General features: G+C 42.2%; 1 protein-coding gene across 1 annotated transcript in view; it reads left to right on the top strand.

Moving 5' to 3' along the window:
* Positions 1 to 15,121, top strand: part of LOC132817059 (actin-related protein 3) — a 65,317-nt gene that overhangs the window by 35,619 nt on the left and 14,577 nt on the right. The window lies entirely within an intron of this gene.

The raw sequence follows: 15,121 nt of genomic DNA on the forward strand, positions 1-15,121 counted from the left end.
AGACTGTACTAAATGCTCAGCATTTTATAGGTCACTACTAAAGCATGGCCACTTTGGCCTAAAGTCTCATCTGTTTACGTATTGAAAAAAGGCCCCTCAATCTTTTTCATCTCTATGCCAAACAATACTGATCGGAGCCTGACCTGGTTTATTAGCCCTCTGGGGGGGGGGGGAAAAAATATCAAGGACTGAGTATCCTTGAGCCATTTAACAGCTTTTAGAAAAAAAAAGGCTCTAGCTTTGTGACAGTATTAATCTCAATCTTTCTTTATCAGTATATAAAGTGAAATAGGTTGTCAGTACTTCAGTTGTACATTTGAACAATAAAAGATTTTTTTGCGCAGTACTTCTGAATGAAAATTTGGCATCCACCTCTCTTTCCCCCCCCCCCCCCCAAAATATTGGCAAACAGGGCAAAGGAGAATCCAAAGGGATTCGACAAATACCTTAACAACAGAAGGATAACTAGGGAGAAAATAGGCCCCCCTTAAAGATCAGCAAGGCCACCTACGTGAGAGAACACAGGAGATGGAGGAAGTACTAACAAGTATTTTAAATTGGTGTTTACTGTGGAGAAAGATATGAAAATATGGGATGTAGGGAAGTAAATAGTGACATCTTGAAAAACACTATTACAGAGAAGGTGCAGCTGGATGTTTTAAAGTGCATAAAGGTGGATAAATCCCCAGGACCTGATCAGGTGTACCCTAGAACTCTGTCAGAAGCGAAGGAAGAGCTTTATCGACCCCTTGCTTAGATAATTGTATCAATCGCCTCAGGCAAGGTGCCAGAAGATGGGAGGTTACCTAACATTGTGCCTCTAGTTAATAAATGTGGTAAGGAAAGGCCAGGGAACTATAGACCATGAGCCTGACATCAGTGCTGGGCAAGTTGTTGGATGAAGCTGCAAATGTGTTGCTGGTCAAAGCACAGCAGGCCAGGCAGCATCTCAGGAATAGAGAATTCGACGTTTCGAGCATAAGCCCTTCATCAGGAATAAGAGACAGAGAGCGCCAAGCAGGCTAAGATAAAGGGTAGGGAGGAGGGACCAGGGGGAGGGGTGATGGAGGTGGGATAGGTGGAAGGAGGTCAAGGTGAGGGTGATAGGCCGGAGTGGGGTGGGGGCGGAGAGGTCAGGAAGAGGATTGCAGGTTAGGAGGGCGGTGCTGAGTTGAGGGAACCGACTGAGACAAGGTGGGGGGAGGGGAAATGAGGAAACTGGAGAAATCTGAATTCATACCTTGTGGTTGGAGGGTTCCCAGGCGGAAGATGAGGCGCTCCTCCTCCAGCTGTCGTGTTGTGTTCTGCCGGTGGAGGAGTCCAAGGACCTGCATGTCCTCGGTGGAGTGGGAGGGAGAGTTAAAGTGTTGAGCCACGGGGTGATTGGGTTGGTTGGTTCGGGCGGCCCGCAGGTGTTCTCTGAAGCGTTCCGCAAGTAAGCGGCCTGTCTCCCCAATATAGAGGAGGCCACATCGGGTGCAGCGGATGCAATAGATGATGTGTGTGGAGGTACAGGTGAACTTGTGGCGGATATGGAAGGATCCCTTGGGGCCTTGGAGGGAAGTGAGTGTGGAGGTGTGGGCGCAAGTTTTACATTTCCTGCGGTTGCAGGGGAAGGTGCCGGGGGTGGAGGTTGGGTTGGTGGGGGGTGTGGATCTGACGAGGGAGTCACGAAGGGAGTGGTCCTTGCGGAACGCTGATAGGGGAGGGAAATATATCCTTGGTGGTGGGGTCCGTTTGGAGGTGGCGGAAATGGCGGCGGATGATACGTTGTATACGGAGGTTGGTGGGGTGGTAGGTGAGAACCAGTGGGGTTCTGTCTTGGTGGCGGTTGGAGGAGCGGGGCTCAAGGGCGGAGGAGCGGGAAGTGGAGGAGATGCGGTGGAGGGCATCGTCGATCACGTCTGGGGGGAATCTGCGGTCCTTGAAGGAGGCCATCTGGGCTGTGCGGTGTTGGAATTGGTCCTCCTGGGAGCAGATGCGGCGGAGATGAAGGAATTGGGAATATGGGATGGCATTTTTACAGGGGGCAGGGTGGGAGGAGGTGTAGTCCAGGTAGCTGTGGGAGTCAGTCGGTTTATAATAGATGTCTGTGTTGAGTCGGTCGCCCGAGATAGAAATGGAGAGGTCTAGGAAGGGGAGGGAGGAGTCTGAGATGGTCCAGGTGAATTTCAGGTCGGGATGGAAGGTGTTAGTAAAGTTGATGAACTGTTCAACCTCCTCGTGGGAGCACGAGGCAGCGCCGATACAGTCATCGATGTAGCGGAGGAAAAGGTGGGGGGTGGTGCCAGTGTAGTTGCGGAAGATTGACTGTTCCACATATCCTACGAAGAGGCAGGCATAGCTGGGGCCCATGCGGGTGCCCATGGCAACTCCTTTAGTTTGGAGGAAGTGGGAGGATTGAAAAGAGAAGCTATTCAGGGTGAGGACCAGTTCAGTCAGTCGAAGGAGGGTGTCAGTGGAAGGGTACTGGTTGGTGCGGCGGGAAAGGAAGAAGCGGAGGGCTTTGAGTCCTTCGTGATGGGAGATGGAGGTGTACAGGGACTGGATGTCCATAGTGAAAATAAGGCGTTGGGGACCGGGGAAGCGCAAATCCTGGAGGAGGTGGAGGGCGTGGGTGGTGTCCCGAACATAGGTGGGGAGTTCTTGGACTAAAGGGGACAGGACCGTGTCGAGGTATTGGGAGATGAGTTCGGTGGGGCAGGAGCAGGCTGAGACAATGGGTCGGCCGGGGCAGGCAGGTTTGTGGATTTTGGGCAGGAGATTGAGGAACAGAATATGCATATATTTGGAAAGGCAAGGACTGATTGGGGACAGTCAGCATGGCTTTGTATGTGGGGAAATAGTATCTCAACTTGATTGAATTTTTTTTTAAGATGTTAGAGGATTGAGGGCAGAGCGGTGGATGTGCTCTATATGGGCTTGAGTATGGCGTTTGACAAGGTTCCTGATAGCTTGGCTAACAAGATTGGATTGCATGGAATTGGAGAGCTAGCTGTTTGGGTATAACTGGCTTGAAGGTAGAAGGGAGAGTGGTGCTGTGTCACAAGTTTTGGTGTTGGGTGCACTGCCTTTTGTCATTTAAGTAAATTTAGGATGTGAACATAGGTATGATTAGTAAACTTGCAGATGACACCAAAATTGGAAGTGTAGTAGACAGCGAAGGTTACCTCAGTACAGCAGGACCTTACCATAAGACATAGGAGTGGAAGTAAGGCCATTCGGCCCATCGAGTCCACTCCGCCATTCAATCATGGCTAATGGGCATTTCAACTCCACTTACCAACATTCTCCCTATAACCCTTAATTCCTTGTGACATCAAGAATTTATCAATCTCTGCCTTGAAGACATTTAGCGTCCTGGCATCCACTGCACTCCGTGGCAATGAATTCCACAGGCCCACCACACTCTGGCTGAAGAAATATCTCCGCATTTCTGTTCTGAATTTACCTCCTCTAATTCTAAGGCTGTGTCCGTGGGTCCTAGTCCTAATGGAAACAATTTCGTAGCGTCCACCCTTTCCAAGCCATGTGTTATCTTGTAAGTTTCTATTAGATCTCCCCTTAATCATCCTAACTCCAATGAATACAATCCCAGGATCCTCAGCCGTTCCTCGTATGTTAGACCTACCATTCCAGGGATCATCCGTGTGAATCTCTGCTGGACAAGCTCCAGTGCCAGTATGTCCTTCCTGAGGTGTGGAGACCAAAACTGGACACCGTACTCCAAACAGGGCCTAACCAGAGCTTTATAAAGTCTCTAACACAACAGTGCTTTTATATTCCAACGCTCTTGAGATAAATGACAACATTGCATTCGCTTTCTTAATCACGGACTCAACCTGCATGTTTACCTTTAGAGAATCCTCGACTAGCACTCCCAGATCCCTTTCTACTTTGGCTTTGTGAATTTTCTCACCGTTTAGAAAGTAGTCTATGCTTGTATTCTTTTTTCCAAAGTGCAAGACCTCGCATTTACTCATGTTGAATTTGATCAGCCATTTCCTGGACCACTCTCCCAAACTGTCTAGATCCTTCTGCAGCCTCCCCACTTAGTACTACCTGCCTGTCCACCTAACTTCGTATCATCGGCAAACTTCGCTAGAATGTCCCCAGTCCCTTCATTCAGATCATTAATATGTAACGTGAACAGCTGCGGCCCCAACACTGAACCCTGTGGGACGTCGCTTGACCTTGAGCAGATGGAGTTTAAATTAGATAAATGTATGGTGCTACATTTTGGAAAGGCCAGTCATGGCAGGACTTGTACATTTAATGCTAAGATCCTGGGAGCTGTTGCTGAACAGAGACTTTAGAGTGCGAGTTCATAGTTCGTTGAAAGTGGAGTCACAGGTATATAGGATAGGGAAGAAAGCATTTGACCTGCTTGCTTTTATTGGTCAGTGCATTGAGCAGAAGAGTTGGGAGGTCACATGTCTGCACAAGACAAAGGTGAGGCCATTTCTTTTTTTGAAGTATTGCATGTAATTCTCGTCTCCTTTCGAACAGAAAGATGCTGTGAAATTTATTTTTTTTCTGAACCCATTCAAGGATGTTGCCGGGGTTGGAGGATTTGAGCTTGAGGGAGAGATTGAATAGACTGGGGCTGTTTTCCCTGGAGTGTTCATGGAATTATAGTTAAAAATCACAGCGTCAGGTTATAGTCAAGGTTCTTTTAAGAACTCAAGAACTGAAACCAGCATGGTCATTCTAAAAGATGAGAGACTTAACAAACAATCCAGGTCTTTTTCAATATATAATTTCAGTTGTATCGCACTGTAAACGTTTGCTATCAATTCTGTTTTACGATCTTGTACTCGACAACCATCTGATGAAGGAGCAGCGCCCCGAAAGCTATGCTTCCAAATAAACCTGTTGGACTATAACCTGGTATTGTGATTTTTAACGTTGTACACCTCAGTCCAACACCATCACCTCCAAATCAAAGAATCTCTATAGTGTGGAAACAGGTCATTCAGCCCAACATGTCTACATTGACTCTCTGAAGAATAACCCATCCATACCTATTCTCCTACCCTATTACTCTACATTTCCCCTGACAAATGCACCTAACCTATACATCCCAGAACATTGCGGGCAGTTTAGCATGGGTGATTCAACTCACTTCTCCATCTTTGGAAAGTGGGAGGAAACTGGAGCACCCAGGGAAACCCTTGCAGATATGGGGAGAATGTGCAAACCCATGGAGTCATCCGAGGCTGGAATCGAATGTCCCTGGTGCTGTGAGGCAGATGTACTAACCACTGAGCCACTGTGCCCTAATTGGAGGTTGAGGGGTGCCCTTCTGGAGGTTTATAAAATCATGAGGCATGTGAATAGGGTAAAAAGGCAAAGTCTTTTCTTTGGGATGTGGAAGTCCAAAACTAGAGGGCATGGGTTTAAGATGAGAGGGGAAAGATTTTAAAAGGGATCTAAAGAGGAACCTTTTCTTGCAGAGGGTGGTGCATGTATGGATGGTGGTGCATTTAGGATACTTTAAGTCATATCTTACTTAGTTAATTCATAATATGAACAGGGCATTGTTTGCTAGTCTCTTTCAATTAGTTCAGGAATGTACTTTCCAGCAGAGTTAGGTGCCATTATAAACAAAATTGTTAATTTGCTCCTAGAAGCCATTTTGTTATGTTATTTTATGTTACTTTCACTAGGAAGCCATTTTGTATTAGTAAAAGCATGCATTAAATGGTTGCTCCTGACAACAGCCTAAAGCTAGATTTTAGATTCTCACAGCCACCCATTTGAAAGTTAAAAGTTTGGGCAGCTAAAGTGGAGGTCAGCTTTATGGAGCAAGGTAATTTTCATACAGATCGTTCTGCTTTAACGTGTTTCGTTAACAAATTGGAGACACTTTCTAATGTGTGTTGGCTGTAACATGATTACATCACCAGTTTTAAAGGCTGTTACTAGAGCACAATGTTTCTATAATGTGGTTTTGCGCAAGAATGCAAGCATTTTATTACAGAAGAGCTACCTGTATTCTGGTCACCAGAACTGGGATCTAAAAGTGGCAGCTTTATCTGAAGAAGATATTCAAAGTAATTAATCGCAACTTTTTGAAACACCATTTTTTTTTCTTTTATTTGGGGCGAGGGTGCCACTATATAGGTCAGCACTTATTGTCCATCCCAGAGGGCAGTTAAAAGCTGGCCACATTGTTGTGGAAGTAGTTGAGTTTAGAATCCTATGCAGTTTGGAATAATAGTGTTAAAATGTCTCTTGGCTCTTAATATCCATAAATTAAAATACTGTGCTATAAATGCACTGGCTGGTGAGCTGATCCACGAACTCAGACCAACAGATTTTCACCAGTTAAATCTGTAAGCTGGAGTGTTGAGGTGCGAATGGTTAATGTCGTGACAGTCCTACAACATGGAAACAGATTCCTCAGTGCAACCAGTTCACACTCATTCCCAAACTAAGTCCCACATACCTGTGCTTGGCCAATCTTTCTATTCATGAGCTTATCAAATGTTTTTGCACAGTTATTGAACCATTTTCATATTCTCTTTTACTTAGTAAAGAGGCAAGCGGCTTAAAGTTTAAATTAATTAGTTGAAGCTGAGAGAGATAGGATGGTGATCTGCATGCAGAAATGAGTGAGCGGCAGCAAATGCCGGTGAGCTGCACCCTCTAATTTGAATGTAGAGTTCTGTGGGGGATGCTACTCAATTAAATAATATAAAGATTCTCCTCTTTCAAGTGTTGGTCTGGGTACCTGTTCTTACCATCTCAAGTATTGTGGGCAGTATACAAACTTGTAACTTCCTGCTTGCTATATTAGATAATTAGAGAACGCTCCTTCTAAACGATGGCAGGCATGGTTGTTTTCTCTTGATCATTATTCCTTTTATTCAAATCTAACTTTGTTTAAAAATATACTTTGGTTTCATAAATTCCACACAATTTCATGTTTTCCACTTGACTAATTGAGGAATTTGTTCCGTAATGTAAATGCAATTAAGAAAAAAGCAAATGTCCTTTGCTTTTTCTTCTTCTGTACTTAGGGTAATGCATAAATGGCATTGACAAATAAAATCTTGCTATTCCAAGAACTACTGTAGGCTGCTTTTACAGTGGATTTGATGTAATTTCCTGTGGCTTGAAAAGCAATTGATTTTTTAAAAAAAACCTGTCTAGTAAATCCACTTGTAATATTTGACCTGGTCTTGGATCAACTTGATCTATTAAAGTGTCTTTGTTTTAACAACTTTGACTGGAAGCAAAGTAATTTACGAAAATTGCAGTTTACTTTCTCTGTATCTTCAGATACTTGAAGATTTATTTTCTGTAATCAATCACTAATGTAAGAAAATTCATTTTAATAGGAACAAGATTTATAACATTTTGTTATCTTGTACAAACAGCTGAAAAACTGACATTTTTTTCTTCCTTGTTGATTGGGTTTATATTTCCCAATAAATTGTGCATGTGCAATCATGTCTATACCTGACACATGCTTCCTTCATTTTCTTAACCAAACCCTCAATTTCCTTAATCATCCAGCTTTCCCTATACCTACCAGCCTTTCCTTTCACCCTGACAGGAATATACTTTCTCTGATTCTTGTTACCTCATTTCTGAAGGCTTCCCATTTTCCAGCCATCCCTTTACCTGCAAACATCTGCCCACAATCAGTTTTTGGAAGTTCTTACCTCATACCGTCAAAATTGGTCTTTCTCTAATTTAGGACTTCAACTTTTAGATCTGGTCTATCCTTTTTCATCACTATTTTAAAACTAATAGAATTCTGGTCGCTGGCCCCTAAGTGCTCCCCCGCTGACACCCAGTCACCTGCCCTGCTTTATTTCCCAAAGTAGGTCAAGTTTTGCAACTTCTCTAGTAGGTACATCCACATACTGAATCAGAAAATTGTCTTGTGCACACTTAAGAAATTCCTTTCTATCTAAACCCTTAACACTATGGTAGTCCCAGTCTATGTTTGGAAAGTTAAAATCTTCTACCATAACTACTCTCTTTATCTATTTATTCATTTATTTATTTATAAATTTATTAGTCCTACGTTGTCCCTGACTGTTTGACTCACTTCTATTCTCAGCTGTACCCGTCTCAGATTGATCTCTATCCACACACACACACACACACACACACACACACACACACACACACACACACACACCCTTATAGTTTAAATCCAAAGTTTGGGAGAAGATTTGTAGCTCGGGTGCTTGTTGTTGTGGTTGTGTTCGCCGAGCTGGGAGTTTGTGTTGCAAGCGTTTCATCCCCTGTGTAGGTGACATCCTCAGTGCTTGGGAGCCTCCTGTGAAGCGCTTCTGTGATGTTTCCTCCCGCATTTATAGTGTCTCTGCCGCTTCCTGTTGTCACGGAAGCGGCAGAGACAAACCACTATAAATGCCGGAGGGCACTTCACAGGAGGCGCCCAAGCACTGAGGATGTCACCTAGACAGGGGACGAAACGTTTGCAACACAAACTCCCAGCTCGGCGAACACAACCACAACAGTTTAAATCCTCAAGCAGTTCTAGCAAATTTCCCTGCCAGTGTATTAGTCCCCTTCCAATTTAGGTGCAATCCGTCCTTCTTGTACAGGTCACTTCTGTCCCAAAAGAGATTCCAATGATCCAAAAATGTGAATCCTTCTCCCATACACCAGCTCCTCAGCCATGCATTCATCTGCTCTATCCCCCTATTCCTGCCCTCACTAGCTTGTGGCACTGGGAGTAATCCAGATATTACAACTCTTGAGGACCTCCTTTTTAAATTTCTGCCTAACTCTCTAATCTCCCTTCAGAGCCTCAACCTTTTCCCTTCCAATGTCGTTGGTTCCAATGCGGACAATGACCTGCTGACCCCTCTCCCCTGTGAGAATATTCTGCACCCTCTGAAACATTCTTGATCCTGGCACCAGGAAAACAACACCATTCTGCTTTTGCTCTGTTGGCCGCAGAAACATCTGCCTGTACCTCTGACTACAGAATCCCCTAACACAATTGATCTCTTGGAAGCCGACGTACCCCTTGTTGCATTAGAGCCAGTCTCAATACCAGAAACTTGGCTGTTCGTGCTACATTCCCCTGAGAATCCATCACCCCCTACATTTTCCAAAACAGCACACTGTTTGAAACGGGTATATCCACAGTCTCCTTCACAATCTACAGACCCAGAAAATCAGTCTTCTTCCTCTGCAAACACTGCCCCAGGTTAAATAAATAGCTATGGCTTATATTTTAAGTTTAATCAAGAGACTTCTCTCCAAAAACACATAATCAAGAAAGAATCCACTATACTCACTACTGCAGCCTTTCTCTTGACAGACTTAAAACAACAATTAACTTATCTGTTTCTGTGCTGTGAATTTCACCCAACAGTTCCTCCAAGATTAGTTGTGAATTTCACTGTGTTAATTTTCTCAGATGCACTCCGATGTCCAGCAATACACAAATTCAAACAGCAAAGGCGGTAACTTTGCAGGCTCCCCCTTCTCTCCCCCCTCTTTCCCCCCCCCCCCCCCCCCCCCCAACTCTTCCTCCTCTTTTTCCCCCCCCCCCAACTCTTCCTTCCTCCTTCGCCCCAGCCCCCCCCCCCCCCCCCCCCCCCCCCGCGACTGTACTCACCATGTGCTTCTCCCTTTCCGTCTGCTGCTGTTTTGACTTTTTTCTTCCAAAGTTCCAAAACAATGCAACAGCGCATAAAACAGTAATTGCTGCTCCTGGAATTCGAGGAAATCACCTCCAACACCTAAAATATGCAAGGTCATAATGCAAATTGTTTTACTCTTTGTATTTATTACCTGCTTTGATTTTTTTTTGCTCCAAGTTACTTTTGGTGTCTTAAGCTTTTTAATATATTTGCTTTGATTCGTTGATCATTTATAAAAGAAGGGAGAATAGTGTTTTTTGACACCTGGGGAGCTATTGCCACTACCTTTGGAAGAGTGAGTAGGAAAAACGATTCAGATTCAAGCTGTGGAAAGAATGATAGAACCTGATGTGGAGGTGCCAGTGTTGAACTGAGGTGAGCAAAGTCAAAAATCACAAGATATTGGGTTATAATCCAGGTTTATTTGAAACCAGATTTTACAGCCCCTCTTCTCTCATAGGTAACTAGTGAGAGAGAATACTTCAGTCCTTTTAGGTAAAAGATCAAAGGGTCAAAAGATTTGGCTTGGCAGATATATTCTATTTTGTTGAAAAAGCGCACAATCTGTAGACCAGGGGAAAGTGAGGACTGCAGATGCTAGAGATCAGAGTTCAGTGTGTAGTGCTGGAAAGGCCCAGCACATCAGGCAACATCCGAAGAGCAGGAGAATAGACTTTAAGGCATAAGCCTTCATATCTGATGAAGGCCTTATCCCCAAAACATTGATTCTCCAGCTCCTTGGATGCTGTCTGACCTGCTGGGCTTTTCCAGCACCACACTTGCAATCTGTAGACAGTCAATGTTAAGACAGATTCTAAATAAGGCCTCAAACCAAAAATGCACTGTCTGACATGAGATGTTAACTCTTTTAAACTAATAAAACATTAGGTTATCACTTGGTGACTTGAAAGAAATTCTGGCATTTATATGAATCAATTGGAACCTGCCTCTCCATCCTTACTGATTAAAGACTTCATAGCCATCTAGGTTTGTTCAATACGTTCTCATCAGTTGTATGCCCATTTGATCTTTTACTTATAAATTCTGTGTCCAATGTATTTTCTCACTAGCTACCTGAAAAAGGAGCAGGGTTCCAAAAGCTTGTGGTTTGAAAAAAACCTGATAGAATCTGAAACAGGGCGAGCTATTGCAGATGAAGTGCAACCCAAGCTTGTCTTGAGTATGTGGAGATAGCTGACATTCGGGCAATAACCAATACGAAGGCAGCAAGTCTAATGCTTGGCAGGAAATGACCGTGAAGTGGAAGCAATGGAGCAGGGCAGAGCACAGAAGATGGGATGTGCAAGAGCAACCAAGCTGGAAACAAACTGAAGAGGAAGTAGGAAATAAAAGCAGCAAAATGAACAGAGACTGAATGGAAGTGCAACTCATGGCTAGTGACCTAACCATTAAGTATTTATTTGTTCTATTGGATGTATTCTGACCAAAAATGAAGTAAATATCCTTCATGGTTTGTTCCTGCCAAATGAAGCCATAGTTGTGATATTGCTTTCTGACCACATTGTTGCAGCAGCCATTGGTTGCTTATTTGCAATCTTGTTTTCCGTTCAGTCTCTTGTCAGAAAAGGTAAGAATTTGGGCTGTTGTCCTTCTAATGCATGTTCCATGAAAGGTTGGTGTTGATCTAAGGTTTCTTGATTGTAGTTTCATTTAACAATAAAAATGTTACATTAAACTGTTTTTAAACCACATTCTTATCCTCTTTGCTTCTAAAAGCAAGAGAAATACATTTTTGTTCTTGGTTGATGGAAGATTGGTCAGTGAAACAAGAGGGTTAACGACCAGTTGGTAAAAGAGATGACTGAGCAGAAGTCTTTCTGCCACCTGGGTTTAACCTTGGTCAAGGCGAATTGTGATCATTCCAAGCCAATGCAATTGATATTAGACAGGGAGCTATATTTGCCCCAATAAGGAATCAGATGATATTTACATGGTCAAATGTTCATAAACCTGAGGACTTCGACTGTTGCTGCAAAGGGAGAGAGCTAAGGAAGACTGCAGTGTATATTAAGAATGTGATATTAAGAACATGCTAACCAAGCGACTGACACCTTTTTGATGTCAAAGGGGTCATTCGTCCATTTTTCACTGTAGCGTAACTGGTGTTTGCACGTTTTGCTACTTCAGTTTTTCTTCAAATTTTCTTAGTTCTCACCTCAGTGTTATCTACTTTTTTCCTTCCTTTTCTGTTCTTATCCCCTTTGTTTCTTTCAGTTGTTGCCAGGGAACAGCTGTCTAGTCTTTGTTTCTATCATGTCTAGTTGGCTGTCTTTCTCTGACAGTATTCAGCATACACTTTGAATCCTAAATTTCTACTCTTGATCTAATCCACCTTAATGTTCATCCAGCTGATGGTGTGCATCCTTCACATTCATACCAGAGTTACCTTTATGCCACAATCCAGTATCAGTGGGTTCCTACAGTTATTATTCACCAACAGTAGCATTGCCATTGTCAGAACTTCCTTGCTATTGTATATTTAACTCTGCAATTGATTGACTAAAATATAGTATTTCTAATGTAGGAAAGTAGCACAACTGAAAAATTATTTCCAGCTAGTTTCTTGGTGACCTCGATTTGTCTGCTACTGTCGTAAGGGGAGAGTTATATATTTATGCAGTTGCCAATCTAATGACAGATTTCACTGAGCAGCAACAATTAACCTTGTTTGACACCCAGGTAAGTCTATTTAAGGCACTTGTCTTATGGGAGTAGTTAATGGTTTAAAGATCTGATTTCTGCTCTGTTTCAAATTGCACATTCTGACCTTCGAGGCTTCAAACAAAGCTGTACTTGAGCAGCAGTTATCTTTTCTCTGAGCAATCCATTTTGAGCTTATTAGAATCTAACTTGAAATGACACAAAACATACATTTTACCTAGTGCCTTTAATTTAGTGTTCGTTCCAGTGCACTTCGCGGGAGCATTATTTTGCATATTTTTGACACTGTGCCACATTAGGAGCTGCAGAAAAATGAATATTCAAAGTTTTAAAGCACATCTGTGGTGAAAAAATGAAGCTTATGTCTTCAGCTGATGAAGCAATTGTTGCAAATGAAGTGATTAAAACCAAAATTGAGCGAGACCAGAATTTGAATGCGCATTTGTAAAGTGGGTATCAGGGTGTTTTAAGTGTGTGTGTGTGTATTAAACCAAATCAGGAAGTTGATGTAAATGGAAATGCAATGCAGCAGAAGAGGTGGTGCTGCTTTTTCATTTTGCTTTTCTGCAATAGGCGATGGGTGATTTTCTGTTGGTATACTGTAACTTTTATTAAGCTCAGAAATTTAAGTGATCAAATAAAAATACACTAGTGATTTTTATGAAGATTTGTAGCACAGGTTGTGGTTCAGGTTGTAAGTTTGCTCGCTAAGCTGGAAGATGGTGCAGTGAAGGTTGACTTAATTCCTGAGGTAAATAGTCAGTTTATTCAGTAAAGGATAATAGAGATACACTGGGGTTTAGAAGAATGAGGGATCATCTCATTAAAAATACAGAATTCTGAAAATACTTAACAGGATAGGCATTGAGAGCTGCCTTGCAGGTTTGGGAATCTTGTGCACAGACCAGTCTAAGGATCATGTTTGATCATTTCAGACGCCGATGAGAAATTTCTTCAGGATTGTAAATCTTTGTAATTCTCTTTCCTCAAGAATTGTGGATGCTCCATCATTGAATATGTTTGAGAGAGATATGTTTTTATTCTTCAGGCATCAAGGGGTATGAGGAGAGACGGGAAAGTGAATTTAAGGTTGATCAATCATGATCTTTCTAAATTGTAAAAAGCATGAGGGTTACTGAGCTCTCTTCCTCTTGAATTCTGATTCCTATGCAAAGATTTGAAAATGAGAATTTCAAAATTGATATGTCAATAATTCTGGATGTATTAGACTAGTGTGACTTAGAATATGAAGAGCAAATGAGGCTCCTTTTTATTAATGGAATAAATTTTAGCTTGTAAACAGCCTCTGTCACTTTGACTCTGCTAAATAACCTTTGTAGCGCCTTGTTAAGTTCCAAAGATGTCGCATTCATAGGTAACATGAATGACAGGAAACCTGTTACTTCCTGGTAACCATGTTGTCTTTGCCTGATTATGATTTTTTTCAATATTCTACTGTACAATATCTTTAATGAGTGCTAACATTTTCCCTATACTAAATGTTAAGATAACTGGTGGTTGATTACTGCTTTCTGTCTCCCTACTTCTTTGGGCAGAGTCGGTGAAAACCACATTGGGTTGTACAGCCCACCTATCAACTCAGCCGGAGTAGAAGAGTCATCTAATAATAATCTCGGCAGCCATTTTTAAAAACCTATAGGACAAAGGCTATTCAATCCAGGGAGACTTGTGAACTTTGAGTTGTAATAATTTCCCCCTATGGTGATTGAGATTGTTTGAAGTTGGGCCTTCCTTTTACCTCAGCAATAATGTTTTTATGTCTCCACAGAGAAGGCCTATTCAGGCTTCTGCTGTTTCCTTATTTTCTGTTAGTAATTTTCCAAACACAATCATTCTAGATGACCAACACTAGCTTTAGTTACTCTTTATGAAATACTTGTAGAAATGTTTACTTTTTGTTCATCAGCTTTCTCATATATTTTAGACAATAGGTGCAGGAGTAGGCCATTCTGCCCTTCGAGCCTGCACCACCATTCAAGATGATCATGGCTGATCATCCTTAATCAGTATCCTGTTCCTGCCTTATCTCCATAACTCTTGATTCCACTATCCTTGAGAGCTCTATCCAACTCTTTCTCTTTTAGTCATTCATTTGTGTTTTTAATTCAGTTTCTCTGACCTACCATTGATTTTCACAATTTTTTTTTCTGTTTTGTTTTCTTTAATGTCTTTAGTTAGCAATAGATCTCTCCGTCTGAGTCTGGCTTTCTGAAGTGTAGCTTTGCTGAGAGTTGTGCAACAACTTCAATGTCTCACTGCTTCTGTAATGTCTTGTCTTTTAATTTCCCTGTTTACTTTAGCTAATTATGTCTTCATATCCTTGTAACTGGTGTTATTTAAGTGTAAAATACTCCTCTTTGATCCAGGTTTTTTACCTTCTAAATGCAGAATTCTACCTGGGAAATTCAATATGAAACTCTACTGACTGCTGACTAAAGCTTCTCCACTTTGAGATTATTAATTTGTATCTTTTCACATTAACAGAATCAGAATAAACTACACCTTAGTTTTTTATTCATTAACAGAATGTAGACCTGTATTTATTGCCCATCCATAATTGTCCAGAAGACAGTTAAGAGTCAACCCTATGCCTGAAGTTGCATATTATCTGGTCCTGGTAAGGACAGCAAATCTCCTTTCTTGAAGAACAATATTTAACTCCACAGTTTTAAAACAATCAATAGGTTGCCAACACATGAACATTTTAGTGAGTTTTGAGAAGATTTGTAGCTCAGGTTGTGGTTCTGGATGTAGGTTTGCTCGTGAGCTGAAGGTTCATT

Source organism: Hemiscyllium ocellatum, chromosome 7 (assembly GCF_020745735.1).
Source record: "Hemiscyllium ocellatum isolate sHemOce1 chromosome 7, sHemOce1.pat.X.cur, whole genome shotgun sequence".
In the NCBI taxonomy this organism is placed as follows: domain Eukaryota; kingdom Metazoa; phylum Chordata; class Chondrichthyes; order Orectolobiformes; family Hemiscylliidae; genus Hemiscyllium; species Hemiscyllium ocellatum.